This window comes from Poromitra crassiceps (genome assembly GCF_964638095.1).
Source record: "Poromitra crassiceps genome assembly, chromosome: 16".
In the NCBI taxonomy this organism is placed as follows: domain Eukaryota; kingdom Metazoa; phylum Chordata; class Actinopteri; order Beryciformes; family Melamphaidae; genus Poromitra; species Poromitra crassiceps.
The window spans coordinates 24,925,670-24,939,346 of record NC_139645.1 but is presented as its reverse complement, the minus strand read 5'-3'; the positions used below and the strand labels follow the sequence as shown (position 1 = coordinate 24,939,346).

Below are 13,677 nucleotides of genomic sequence, written 5' to 3'. Positions count from 1 at the left end.
ATTTCTACCCCATTTCAACCAATCATATCATGACATGCAGCTGTCAATCAAATCTTCATTTCAGGATCATTTTCTCTTCCAAATGAAGGGGAAAATGGCGCCTAGTGCCTGTCATCTGGCAGAGTTTCTAGCCCATAAACTAACTACTAACTTGAGCAAGTATGCAAACTAAATCAAACTGTAATGTCTAAGAATGCAAAGAAATGTAACTGGCTCGTTAAAACACGCATTCCAGGAATATTATTTACATTTATAACGATAATGGCGCGCGCCTCCGAGCCTGACAGCCTCCCTCCATTGCCTCATAAGAAGCAATGGAGGCCCAGAGAACTGAGAGTGTGTAAACAGTGTTCTTCAGGGGAAATAGAAAGTGAGGTCCATTTTCTCCTCTCCTGCCCCCTGCTGTCAGAGAGGCCTTCCTGCAGCAGCTCAGAGCAGCAGTCAGCAGACTGCCCCCTGCTGTCAGAGAGGCCTTCCTGCAGCAGCTCAGAGCAGCAGATTCGTCATATCAGGGAAAAACATGTGATGAACTGATGAAACTGTTTAGGTGAAGAACCACAATTGACAGACTTAGCTGCACAATATGTAGGCTAACACTCTGCCATGACATTAGAGGGAAAAACAATGAATTAATATGATCTGTTGACATGTGACTCCTGTATGTATTGTAACTGTAATCAATTGTTTTTTATTAATGTTATTTTGTTTTAGGGCTGCACGATATATCGTTTACACATCGTCATCGCAATGTTCGCATGCGCGATAGTCACATGGCAGGACGTGCGATGTCAAAAGCAAATTAACTCGTCATGTTGCTTGATAAACTCTCACTTTAGGGGAGGAGCCTACTGAGTGAAATGCAGGCTCTCTCAAAGGAGAGAGACGCCCCGCTACTGTACTCACTCATTTAGTGCTTAGCTTCAACACAACAAACATGCACAGAGAGCTCAATTGAATAATTTTTGCTTATGTTGCGTTGCTGACAGTAGCCCGTCTGTAAACGATGTGATTGCGGAGGCGGACTTGTCCACAGCTTGCAGCGCACTAGTATACAGCAGGCTGGCTGCTGTAACTCAACATGTCCGTGGAGTGGAGATATTTACTCTTGAAACACCAAGAAGCAAGACCGCAACTTCTAATGACACGAAGGCTAAAGTGATTACTGAAAACGAAGTTGTCCGTGTTATCACTGCAGCTCTCTCTCCCCTTCAGTCTCTGATGTTTCATCACATGATAGCAGTAACGTTACGGTAGAGTTAATCATACATAGCGACTCATTTACACAAAACATGTCAGTGAAAATAAAAAGACAAGAGACATATCTGGGCAATTAAATGTATATGTATTACTTTTCACGAATTAATTGTTTGTCACCGGTCGGCTGCATGTGAATCCTCGTCTCTCTGTACTGCCAGCCTTGCGCTCAAAAACCGGAACTCCCCAAATGCGGAGTGTACCACTTGGTAGTTTTTGGAGGGGGTTTCCGGGGGGTCAGACCAAGTGTGTAAAGTGGCAGGGGTGTTTCATTGTTGATTTATTGAAACGTTAGAAGAACGAAAGAAGTTGAAAGTAGTGATTATAATCAATTTAATCTAATGTTTTTCTGCAAATAGCATCATTGGGAGGTAGATTCTGGCACTCAATATTAGGGGTGGGCAATATATCAATTGTATATCAATATTGTGATATGAGACTATATGGTCTTAGATGTTGGATATGGTAATATGGTGATGCAGCATACATGTTGTCTTTCCCTGGTTTTAAAGGCTGCATTACACTAAGTGAAGTATAGGCTAGTGATATTTTAAAGTAGAATGTCATAACTCACTCACTTTTTCATGTATGTAGCCTAAGTCATGGAAATCCATTGGTCAAAATGTGTATGAACCCTGATAGATGACGCTCTGAGGCCTACCAGTAGGTCACAGCCCAGTGGTTGAGAAACATTAAAATACCTAATTTCCCCTCCTAAATCAGATGGACTCCTCTACAAAATCATTCTAGAAGTATTATTTTCTTTAAAATAGAGCTATTCTGGTAATCTGGTGAAAATCTGTATTTTTTCATATCGCAGGGGCGGGGAATATCGCAATGTCAGTTTTTTCCAATATCGTGCAGCCCTATTTTGTTTTATCAATTCTTTATGCTTTGGCAATATTGTACTTGAGACATTCATGCCAATAAAGCGAATTTGAATTTGAGAGACTGAGGGAGAGAGAGGAGAAGAGGGAGGGAGAGAGACTGAGGGAGAGAGAGAGGTTGAGGAGCAGAGGGAGGGAGAGAGACTGAGGGAGAGAGGAGGAGAGGGAGAGAGAGAGACTGAGGGAGAGAGGAGGAGAGGGAGAGAGAGAGACTGAGGGAGAGAGGAGGAGAGGGAGAGAGAGAGACTGAGGGAGAGAGAGGAGAGCGAGAGGAGCAGAGGGAGGGAGGGAGACTGAGGGAGAGAGGAGGAGAGGGAGAGGAGCAGAGGGAGGGAGAGACTGAGGGAGAGAGACTGAGGGAGAGAGGAGGAGAGGGAGAGGAGCAGAGGGAGGGAGAGACTGAGGGAGAGAGGAGGAGAGGGAGAGGAGCAGAGGGAGGGAGGGAGACTGAGGGAGAGAGGAGGAGAGGGAGAGGAGCAGAGGGAGGGAGAGACTGAGGGAGAGAGACTGAGGGAGAGAGGAGGAGAGGGAGAGGAGCAGAGGGAGGGAGAGACTGAGGGAGAGAGACTGAGGGAGAGAGGAGGAGAGGGAGAGGAGCAGAGGGAGGGAGAGAGACTGAGGGAGAGAGAGGAGAGCGAGAGGAGCAGAGGGAGGGAGAGAGACTGAGGGAGAGAGAGAGGTTGAGGAGCAGAGGGAGGGAGAGAGACTGAGGGAGAGAGGAGAGGAGCAGAGGGAGGGAGAGAGACTGAGGGAGAGAGACTGAGGGAGAGAGGAGGAGAGGGAGAGAGACTGACGGCCCCTGCACACCAACATGGGTGGTGAGCGATGTACTCGCTATCGCCCTGTCAAGCCCTGCCCGCTGCTACAGCGTGGTTGGCTGCCCTTCTGTATTTCCGTCTGCAATTGGTCGATTTCGAAATGGCCCCTCCTTCCCTCCCTGCCGTCTGTCGCTCGTCACCTTGCAAAGCATGCTGGGATACCTGGCGTCAGGACATCACAAACGACAAGACGAGAGGAGGGGCCAAAACCAAAATAGACCAATTGAAGACGGAAATACAGCAAAGCAGCCAACCAAGCTGCAGCAGCAGGACAGGACTTGACAGGGCGAGTGTGAGTACATGTGAGTTGATCATGTTTGGTGAGAAGGGGGTCTGAGGGAGAGAGAGAGGTTGAGGAGGAGAGGGAGAGAGAGAGAGAGAGAGAGAGAGAGAGAGGGAGAGAGACTGAGGGAGAGAGAGAGAGGGAGAGAGACTGAGGGAGGGAGAGGGAGAGGAGGAGAGTGAGGAGAGAGACTGAGGGAGAGAGAGAGAGAGAGAGAGGGGGAGAGACTGAGGGAGAGAGAGAGAGGGAGAGAGACTGAGGGAGGGAGACTGAGGGAGAGAGAGAGAGGGAGAGAGACTGAGGGAGGGAGAGGGAGAGGAGGAGAGTGAGGAGAGAGACTGAGGGAGAGAGAGAGAGAGAGAGAGGGGGAGAGAGAGAGGGAGAGAGACTGAGGGAGAGAGAGAGAGGGAGAGAGACTGAGGGAGGGAGAGGGAGAGGAGGAGAGAGACTGAGGGAGAGAGAGAGAGAGAGAGAGGGGGAGAGACTGAGGGAGAGAGAGAGAGGGAGAGAGACTGAGGGAGGGAGAGGGAGAGGAGGAGAGTGAGGAGAGAGACTGAGGGAGAGAGAGAGAGAGAGAGAGGGGGAGAGACTGAGGGAGAGAGAGAGGGGGAGAGAGGAGAGGAAGGGAGAGAGACTTGAGGGAGAGAGAGGGAGAGGAGGAGAGAGAGAGGGAGAGAGAGAGAGAGGGGGAGAGACTGAGGGAGAGAGACTGAGGGAGGGAGAGGGAGAGGAGGAGAGTGAGGAGAGAGACTGAGGGAGAGAGAGGGAGAGGAGGAGAGGGAGAGGGAGAGGGGGAGAGACTGAGGGAGAGAGAGAGGGGGAGAGAGGAGAGGAAAGGAGAGAGACTTGAGGGAGAGAGAGGGAGAGGAGGAGAGAGATAGGGAGAGAGAGAGGGGGAGAGACTGAGGGAGAGAGAGAGGGGGAGAGAGACTGAGGGAGGGAGAGGGAGAGGAGGAGAGTGAGGAGAGAGACTGAGGGAGAGAGAGGGAGAGAGAGAGGGGGAGAGACTGAGGGAGAGAGAGAGGGGGAGAGAGGAGAGGAAGGGAGAGAGACTTGAGGGAGAGAGAGGGAGAGGAGGAGAGAGAGAGGGAGAGAGAGAGAGAGGGGGAGAGACTGAGGGAGAGAGAGGGGGAGAGAGACTGAGGGAGGGAGAGGGAGAGGAGGAGAGTGAGGAGAGAGACTGAGGGAGAGAGAGAGAGGGAGAGAGACAGAGGGAGGGAGAGGGAGAGGAGGAGAGTGAGGAGAGAGACTGAGGGAGAGAGAGGGAGAGGAGGAGAGGGAGAGGGAGAGAGAGAGGGGGAGAGACTGAGGGAGAGAGAGAGGGGGAGAGAGGAGAGGAAGGGAGAGAGACTTGAGGGAGAGAGAGGGAGAGGAGGAGAGAGAGAGGGAGAGAGAGAGGGGGAGAGACTGAGGGAGAGAGAGAGGGGGAGAGAGACTGAGGGAGGGAGAGGGAGAGGAGGAGAGTGAGGAGAGAGACTGAGGGAGAGAGAGGGAGAGGGGGAGAGGGAGGGAGAGAGAGAGACTGAGCGAGGAGGAGAGGGAGAGAGAGGAGGGAGAGGAGGAGAGGAAGGGAGAGAGACTGAGGGAAAGAGAGGAAGGGATAGAGACTGAGGGAGGGAGAGAGAGGAGGAGAGAGAGGCAGAGAGACTGAGGGAGAGAGAGGAAGAGGATTAGAGAGAGAGGAGGGAGAGACTGAGGGAGAGAGAGAGAGAGAGGGAGAGGAGAGCGATAGATAAATGAGGGAGAGACTGAGGGAGAGAGAGGAGAGGGACAGAGACTGAGGGAGAGAGAGGAGAGGGACAGAGACTGAGGGAGGGAGAGAGAGAGGGAGAGAGACTGAGAGAGGGAGAGAGACTGAGGGAGGGAGAGAGAGAGGGAGAGGAGGGAGAGAGAGGAGAGGGAGTGACGCCTCGTGCACACCTACAATGGCAAAATCGCTTTTCCGCTGTGTCGCAGCGTTTTGTGGGCGTGGAAACCAGCTTCCAGCTTGGGGCTGTAGAAACGTTTTCAGGTAGATGTACACAGAAGGGTGGGGGGAGGAAATGTGTAGGAAGAGCTGTCATTGGGTAGCTTAACGAAAGGTCCCGCCCTAGTCCCGCCCCGCGAGCGTTAAGCCGCTCGGAGACAAGCCGGCTCTAGTCTGCGACAGCGAAACGCTGGGCGGTTCCTGCGGCAGGGGGCGCGAGGTTGAAATGGACCAATCAGATGCGGAAATAGAGCAAGTCAGCCTATCAAGATGCAGCGTCAAATGGCTCATTTCCACCACATTGTACTGCCCTGCACAGCTCGTCACCAGTCGGCTCTACTCGTTTCGGCCCGATGGATGTTCTGCTTCGACCGCCGATCATCTGCCCCCGCCCACCCCCGCCCACAGCTGGTCGTCATAGCGACCGCATATCTGTCCTCCGCCTATATAGTAGGCTATAACATAATGTTACAATTAAATCCTTCCACGGAACTTTTAAACTGTTTATGAAATACTGGTGCCTCTAAATGACCTACAGTGTACATGGGCGAATGTGACAATCGGCCAGGAGAATGGATATCACTTTGTTGTTAGTCAAACTCACATGCCTGCGGCCTAGCGGAGCGCGGCACTCAACTACAAGGGCTTCCTGACCAGCTGACTTTTTTCTCTCTCAAAACAATTGAAACCACCGCCACGATTTTATTTCACCAGAGGTGAAGGCAGCAACACAAAAGACTGATGGAAATAACACAGCAGAAGAGAAGGTAAGCCCACTAAACTGGTATGCAGCATTGCATTGACAGTCAGTAGATAGACAGAGTAAACACGATTCTGCCTGACCAATCAGTCGTCAACAATGTTTTCCCGTCACCATATGGTACCGGGTTCACAGCCCTAGAACCCCGACGAGGCAGGGACGAAAAGTAGCACGACTCAACCCCAATACAACCCGGGCTGGGACGGTTTTTACCGGTGGAATGAGACCATTTATCGAGTCGAGCGGAGCGGTATCGCCCTACTACCTGCGGTGGAAATGGGCCAAAAGAGGCTTTCACAGGAGGCATGCCGCCGAGCGTTTCATGGTGTGCACGAGCCGTGAGAGGGAGAGGAGGAGAGGGAGAGAGACGACTGAGGGAGAGAGAGAGGAGAGGGAGGGAGATACTGAGGGAGAGAGAGAGGGAGACATTGTGCATGCACCAATAGGGCAGGCAAGGCCACACAGCAGCAGAGCTGCAGGCGAGGCCACACAGCAGCAGAGCTGCAGGCGAGGCCACACAGCAGCAGAGCTGCAGGTGAGGCCACACAGCAGCCGAGGCCACACAGCAGCCGAGCTGCAGACGAGGCCACACAGCAGCAGAGCTGCAGGCGAGGCCACACAGCAGCAGAGCTGCAGGTGAGGCCACACAGCAGCAGAGCTGCAGGCGAGGCCACACAGCAGCAGAGCTGCAGGTGAGGCCACACAGCAGCAGAGCTGCAGGTGAGGCCACACAGCAGCAGAGCTGCAGGCGAGGCCACACAGCAGCAGAGCTGCAGGCAAGGCCACACAGCAGCAGAGCTGCAGGCGAGGCCACACAGCAGCAGAGCTGTGAATGTGAGCTGCAGGAATCGATTCCTAGTTTGTTTAAATGTCACTTATCAAAGTATCTGATTTGATGCAGAACAAACAATCAAGTCAACAGCTGCTGATGTGGACAAAGCAAACTTACCTACAAGCCCAAATCACAAGCTGCTAACTTAGACAAGACATCATGAAGTCAACATGCTAAACTAAACACCAGACATCAAACACATCATGATGCATCTATGTGACTTTTAGGTGAAGAAACAGTAGCCCCGTTTACATGGATTGTTTTCCTCAATCTGATTGAAATCAGTTGGATTATACAAATCTGATTTGATCTGTATACATGAACGCTAAATAAAGTGATCCACGTTCAATCCGCGTATACATGGCCCCAGCTGAAACCGATTACAGACATGTGCAAACGGTCTCTCCCACTACCTGCAGAGAAGAAGAGGTGCACTTCTGTCTACCACTTTTCCTGTTTACCTCTGGAAAAATGGATCTAGTGCTGCACGATTTGGGGGAAAGGTGCGATTAGCGATTATGGTGGACAATATTGCGATTTGCGATTGTGATTGCGATATAATAAACAAATGGTATCTAGGGATGTGCCGGCATGAGTTTTTGACGGTATGATAACCTTGGACAAAAATACCACAGTTTCACGTAGCCTATCACAGAATAAAATACATGAAATATATTATAATTTAAAATATATTAAAACTAAATAAATGAAACAATTTGAAATAAAATTATCTTTAAAAAAACAAACATTTTGAGACATTTGCCTGTCCCAAACATGTAAAAAAGAATAGAAACTGCACTGTGTTACAGCACATAGAAGATGGCTCAGACTGCAAAGTTAGTTACATGTCTGTAGAGCAAGGGCGTCGTTTTGGTCTCAAAGTTGGTAGGGTCGAGGACGGCACGAGGGGAGGCGGGCGCCGCCGAAAATTTTTGAGCTTTTTTTTTTAACCTTTTTTAGCCATATTTAGAGTAATATCTAATTTTAAATAAAAAAATTAGGTTTCTTTTAACCTTTTTTAGCCATATTTATGTGTCCTGTCAGCATAATTGTAACTAACAAACACAAACTGTAGGTTTAGCCATCTAATCATGTTCTTTCACAAACAGCCGGTTTGGAAAGAAAACATTGCCACTGAAACCCACACACCATGCATAAAAGAATGTGCACTGACTTATACTAACTTTCACTTACCAGTAATATTACAGTGAAACAGAAAGTGCATTTTCATATCCATCAATATATTTCAACAAAATATACACAACATTCAGCCTATTACAACTTTCTGTTCTATAGTATTCTTGTCACGCCCTCAGCCTCATCTACCCCCTAGTCTTTTCCCCTCTTCTCTCTATGTGTGGTGTGTATGAGTGTGATTGGCATGACTACAGCAGATTGGAGCCTGGTGTGTGGGAGTCGGAGCCTCAGCGTCACAGCTGCCTGCCATCAGAATCAGCCTGCCTACTTAAACTCCAGCCCAACACCCAGTCCACGCCGGATTATAGATTGTCTTCACGTCAGTCGCGTCTCTCCAGCTCCATAGCAAATTGTTTGCTCTCTGCTCCGTTCAAGATACTAACTTCTCCTAAACTCTCTTTTGCCCAGGATCTCCTGCCTGCCTGTCTGCCTGCCTGTCTGCCTACCTGTCTGCCTGCTGGAACCTCTGGACTCCTGCCTAACCTACAGACCTGCCACCAGTCGTTCTATAAATAAACACCTGTTCTCCTTGCCAATTGCCTCCCGTGCCTCTCTGCCTTAAAGTCCTAAAACTGTTACACCGGGTCTTGACAGTATAATCCGGCCATAATGGACTTTGCGGAGCAGGCAGAGGCAATTAGACAGACACAGGCTCTACAAGGAACACACTTGGGCCACCACGATGATACCCTGCGGGGCATCTCGGAACAGCTGCAACAAATCACTGTTGCTCTGACTAATCTCAACACAAGGATCAATGCTGCTCCAGCTCCGGTGGTTCAGCCAGCTGCTGCCGCTGCACCAGACCCAGCTGCCCAACCCGCTCAGGTATCTGTTTCGGCTTCGCTTGAACCCCATATCCCCCCACCCGCTAAATACTCTGGTGACCCAAACACATGTCGCCATTTTCTTACACAGTGCCAGCTATCCTTTAATGCCCAGCCTATCCGTTATGCCAGTCAAGCAGCACAAGTGGCTTACCTTGTGAATTTGCTGGAGGGTCCTCCACTCAGCCTGTACAATGCTCTCTTTGAGCAGGGCTCCCCTCTCGCAAATTCCGCTGGAGCATTTGCTACAGAACTGAAGCGTGTTTTCGACCACCCCATACGGGGCCAACAAGCCGGGCAGCGGCTCTCAAGGATCCGTCAGGGAAGACTGTCAATCCGGGAGTTCATAACTCAATTTCAAAATTTAGCGGTGGAGTCTGGCTGGAACGATGCAGCACTCATCACGGCATTTCAAGGGGGATTAAACCGAGACATCGGGAGAGAAATGGCACTGCGTGGAGAGTTTCTCACATTGGATGAGGCCATTAAAATAGCCATTAAGGTCGGCGACCAACTCACTCTATGGCGTGCTGATTCTGTCCTTTCCCCTGCTTTTTGCTTTGAGCAGCCAAACCCACTTGGGTCCCGCCGTGAGATGCAGAACTATCACGAGCCCCGCCGGAATATGCCGAACATTCCCGAGCCCGAGCCCATGCAAATTGACGGCATTCACCTGTCCCCGGAGGAAAAAGCCCATAGAATAAAGACCCAGTCATGTTTGTATTGCGGCCAAACGGGCCATTTCATTGCCAACTGCCCTGTCCGTCCACCAAAAGGCCCGGCTCGGCAGTAATAGGAGAAATACTGTCGAGCCGTGTTGTCAGCCCCTCTCCACCAGACCGTCCACAGCTCAACGTCTCCCTCGTGTGGCGAGGTCGTTCCTTCTCCTTCACGGCTCTCATTGACTCCGGGGCGGACGAGAGCTTTATTGACCAGACAGTGTGCCAGGAGCTGGGCATCGAGACTGAGCCCCTCGATGTCCTGCTGGAAACCAAAGCCCTCAACGGGATGCTACTGGCCAGAATAGACCACAGAACAGTCCCTGTAGACCTACACCTGTCTGGAAATCACCAAGAGAAAATCAGTTTGTATGTATTTAAATGTCATCATGTCCCTCTGCTCCTGGGGTTTCCCTGGCTCAAACTCCACAATCCTCAGCTGGATTGGCCGACTGGAAGTATCCGTTCCTGGAGCCCATATTGTCATTCCCACTGTCTCCGGTCTGGCCAAAGACCCACGTCTGAGCCTCCAGCGGTGGTGGAGCCACCCGATCTGTCTTCCGTTCCTGACACTTACCATGACCTGGCGCCGGTCTTCAGTAAAGAGCAAGCGATGTCCCTTCCTCCACATCGCCCATATGATTGTGCGATTGAGCTTCTGCCAGGGGCCTCACTTCCCAGTAGCAGGCTCTACAATCTCTCCCGCCCAGAACAACAGGCCATGGAGAAATACATTCAGGAATCCCTGGCTGCTGGAATTATCCGCCCTTCATCTTCTCCGGTAGGTGCTGGATATTTCTATGTCGGGAAGAAGGATGGCTCATTAAGGCCTTGCATTGACTACAGGGGGTTGAATGACATAACTGTTAAAAATAAGTATCCCCTGCCTCTCATCGATTCTGCCTTTGTCCCTCTCCAAGGAGCCACCGTTTTCACCACCCTGGACCTGCGCAATGCCTACCACCTGGTACGCATCAGGAAGGGGGACGAATGGAAAACGGCTTTCAACACACCATTAGGCCATTTCAAATACTTAGTGATGCCGTTCGGACTGTCTAATGCTCCAGCTGTCTTCCAGGCTCTTGTTAATGATGTGCTCCGAGACATGCTCGGTCGGTTCGTGTTCGTGTATTTGGATGACATTCTTATATATTCATACTCTCTCCAGGAACATAAGGAGCATGTCCGCACAGTACTGCAGCGCCTCCTAGAGAACAAACTTTTCGTCAAAGCTGAGAAATGTGAGTTCCATGCCTCCACTACCTCCTTTCTGGGCTTTATTGTCTCTCAGGGGGGGCTCCAGATGGACCCAGCTAAGGTATCTGCTGTCGCTGACTGGCCCACGCCCATCAACCGAAAGCAACTACAGCGCTTCAATGGCTTTGCCAACTTCTACAGGAGGTTTGTCAAAAATTACAGCACCATAACTGCTCCTCTCTCTGCACTAACCTCTCTGTCTGTTCCGTTCCGGTGGACGCCAGAGGCTGAAGTGGCCTTTTCGGAGCTCAAACGCCAATTCATCTCGGGTCCCATCCTCATTCATCCTGACCGGTCACTGCAGTTTGTTGTGGAGGTGGACGCGTCAGACACTGGGGTAGGTGCTATCCTCTCTCAACTCTCGCCACAAGACAATAAGCTGCACCCCTGTGCTTTTCTCTCTCATAAACTTGACCCACCAGAGAGGAACTATGACGTTGGCAACCGAGAGCTGCTGGCCGTGGTGCTGGCGTTGAATGAGTGGCGACACTGGTTGGAGGGCGCCGAGCATCCCTTCATCGTATGGACGGACCACAGAAACCTCTCATACATCCAGACGGCTAAGCGACTGAACTCCCGTCAGGCAAGGTGGGCCCTGTTTTTGGGAAGATTCAACTTCACATTGACGTACCGTCCGGGGTCCAAAAATGTGAAGCCAGATGCCCTGTCCCGCCAGTTTACGGCTGAGGAGGTTCCTGCCAAACCTGAAACCATCATACCTTCTTCCCGTATCATTGCCACTCTCACCTGGGAGATTGAGGCCAGGGTCCGCAGAGCTCAGACCACCCAGCCCGACCCAGGTACCGGTCCCCCTAATTGTCTCTATGTTCCAGACTCTGTCCGGTCTCAGGTTCTGCTGTGGGCACATTCCTCTCGCCTTACATGTCATCCGGGGATCCATCGAACAATCGCTTTCCTCAAACGGCGCTTCTGGTGGCCAACCATGGATGCAGACACTCGCTTGTTTGTGGCAGCATGCTCCGTCTGTGCACGAAATAAGACCACCACTAAGCCTAGTGCGGGTCTGCTCCGTCCTCTGCCAGTTCCCAGCCGCCCATGGTCCCACATCGCCCTCGACTTTGTGACTGGTCTTCCTCCATCTCAAGGTAACACTGTTGTTCTCACTGTAATTGACCGTTTCTCAAAGGCCGCACATTTCATCGCACTGCCCAAACTGCCCTCTGCGCGGGAGACAGCTGATCTGTTGGTACAAAATGTATTCCGTATTCATGGTCTGCCTTCAGATGTTGTTTCCGACAGAGGTCCACAATTTACATCTCGGGTGTGGAAGGCGTTCTGCATGGCCATGGGGGCAACCGTCAGCCTGTCCTCCGGGTACCACCCTCAGTCTAACGGCCAGACCGAGCGGGCGAACCAAGAGATGGAGGCTGCACTCCGCTGCGTCTCTGCTGCGGAGCCAGCGTCCTGGAGTTCTCGGCTACCCTGGGTGGAGTACGCTCACAACACGCTCCCCAACGCCTCATCTGGTATGTCCCCGTTCCTCTGTTCTCTTGGATATGAACCCCCTCTGTTCCCAGATCAGGAGGTGGAGGTCGCGGTTCCGTCAGTCCAGGCCCAGGTACATCGATGCCGTGGCACGTGGAGGCGTGCCCGTGCGGCTCTGCTCCGTGCTTCCTCAAAGACCCAGGCCCAGGCCAACCGCCGCCGTGCTCCGGCGCCCAAGTATGCCCCGGGTCAAAGGGTGTGGCTACTCTCGAAGGATCTGCCCCTCCAAGTTGAGTCCAGGAAGCTCGCCCCCCGGTATGTGGGGCCATTTGAAATCGAGACTATTATTAAACCGTGTGCGGTCCGGCTAAAGCTCCCTGCCTCTTTTCGGAGGATTCATCCAACGTTTCATGTGTCTCAGTTGAAGCCGGTTCGGTCCAGTCCCCTCTCTCCCCCCGACCCTGCCCCCCCTCCCCCCCGCATGGTTGATGGTGGCCCCGTCTACACGGTACGGTGTATACTGGACATTCGCCGCCAGGGGCGTGGCTTCCGATACCTGGTCGACTGGGAGGGCTATGGTCCCGAGGAGCGCTGTTGGGTCCCCCGGCGGGATACACTGGACCCTTCACTCATCAGTGACTTCCGCCGTCTCCACCCTGACCGGTTCCAGAGGGCGACAGGAGGCGCCCGTAGGGGGGGGGGTACTGTCACGCCCTCAGCCTCATCTACCCCCTAGTCTTTTCCCCTCTTCTCTCTATGTGTGGTGTGTATGAGTGTGATTGGCATGACTACAGCAGATTGGAGCCTGGTGTGTGGGAGTCGGAGCCTCAGCGTCACAGCTGCCTGCCATCAGAATCAGCCTGCCTACTTAAGCTCCAGCCCAACACCCAGTCCACGCCGGATTATAGATTGTCTTCACGTCAGTCGCGTCTCTCCAGCTCCATAGCAAATTGTTTGCTCTCTGCTCCGTTCAAGATACTAACTTCTCCTAAACTCTCTTTTGCCCAGGATCTCCTGCCTGCCTGTCTGCCTGCCTGTCTGCATACCTGTCTGCCTGCTGGAACCTCTGGACTCCTGCCTAACCTACAGACCTGCCACCAGCCGTTCTATAAATAAACACCTGTTCTCCTTGCCAATTGCCTCCCGTGCCTCTCTGCCTTAAAGTCCTAAAACTGTTACACCGGGTCTTGACAATTCTTCCTCTTCACTCTCTCTCTGCCGTGTCCCTTCACTCTCTCTCTCTCTTGGTTGCTGCTCCGTCTCTCCACTCTAAGTCCCTATCTACAGCCTCTAGCCTGATTCAACAGTTTGACAGCTTGGGGCACAAATGCGATGCGTGATGCGCGTCAGACTTTCAGTAATACAATTAGTGGTGTGTTCCTCCACCTCCAGAACAATGACGTCTCGTTTTGCTAACCTAACGTAACGACG

The 13,677-nt window shown here is 51.9% G+C and overlaps 1 protein-coding gene and 1 pseudogene across 2 annotated transcripts in view; one reads left to right on the top strand and one right to left on the bottom strand.

Moving 5' to 3' along the window:
* Positions 1-3,274, bottom strand: part of LOC310791120 (stonustoxin subunit beta pseudogene) — a 7,419-nt pseudogene extending 4,145 nt beyond the window's left edge. Inside the window, exon 1 of the transcript in view lies at positions 3,214-3,274. The product of the transcript in view is annotated as a stonustoxin subunit beta pseudogene (transcript). The remainder of the gene's footprint in view (positions 1-3,213) is intronic.
* LOC310791542 (NACHT, LRR and PYD domains-containing protein 3-like) overlaps positions 1-13,677 on the top strand; it is a gene marked incomplete at its 3' end in the record, with an annotated part of 520,630 nt that overhangs the window by 223,594 nt on the left and 283,359 nt on the right. The gene's annotated exons all lie outside the window — the stretch shown is intronic.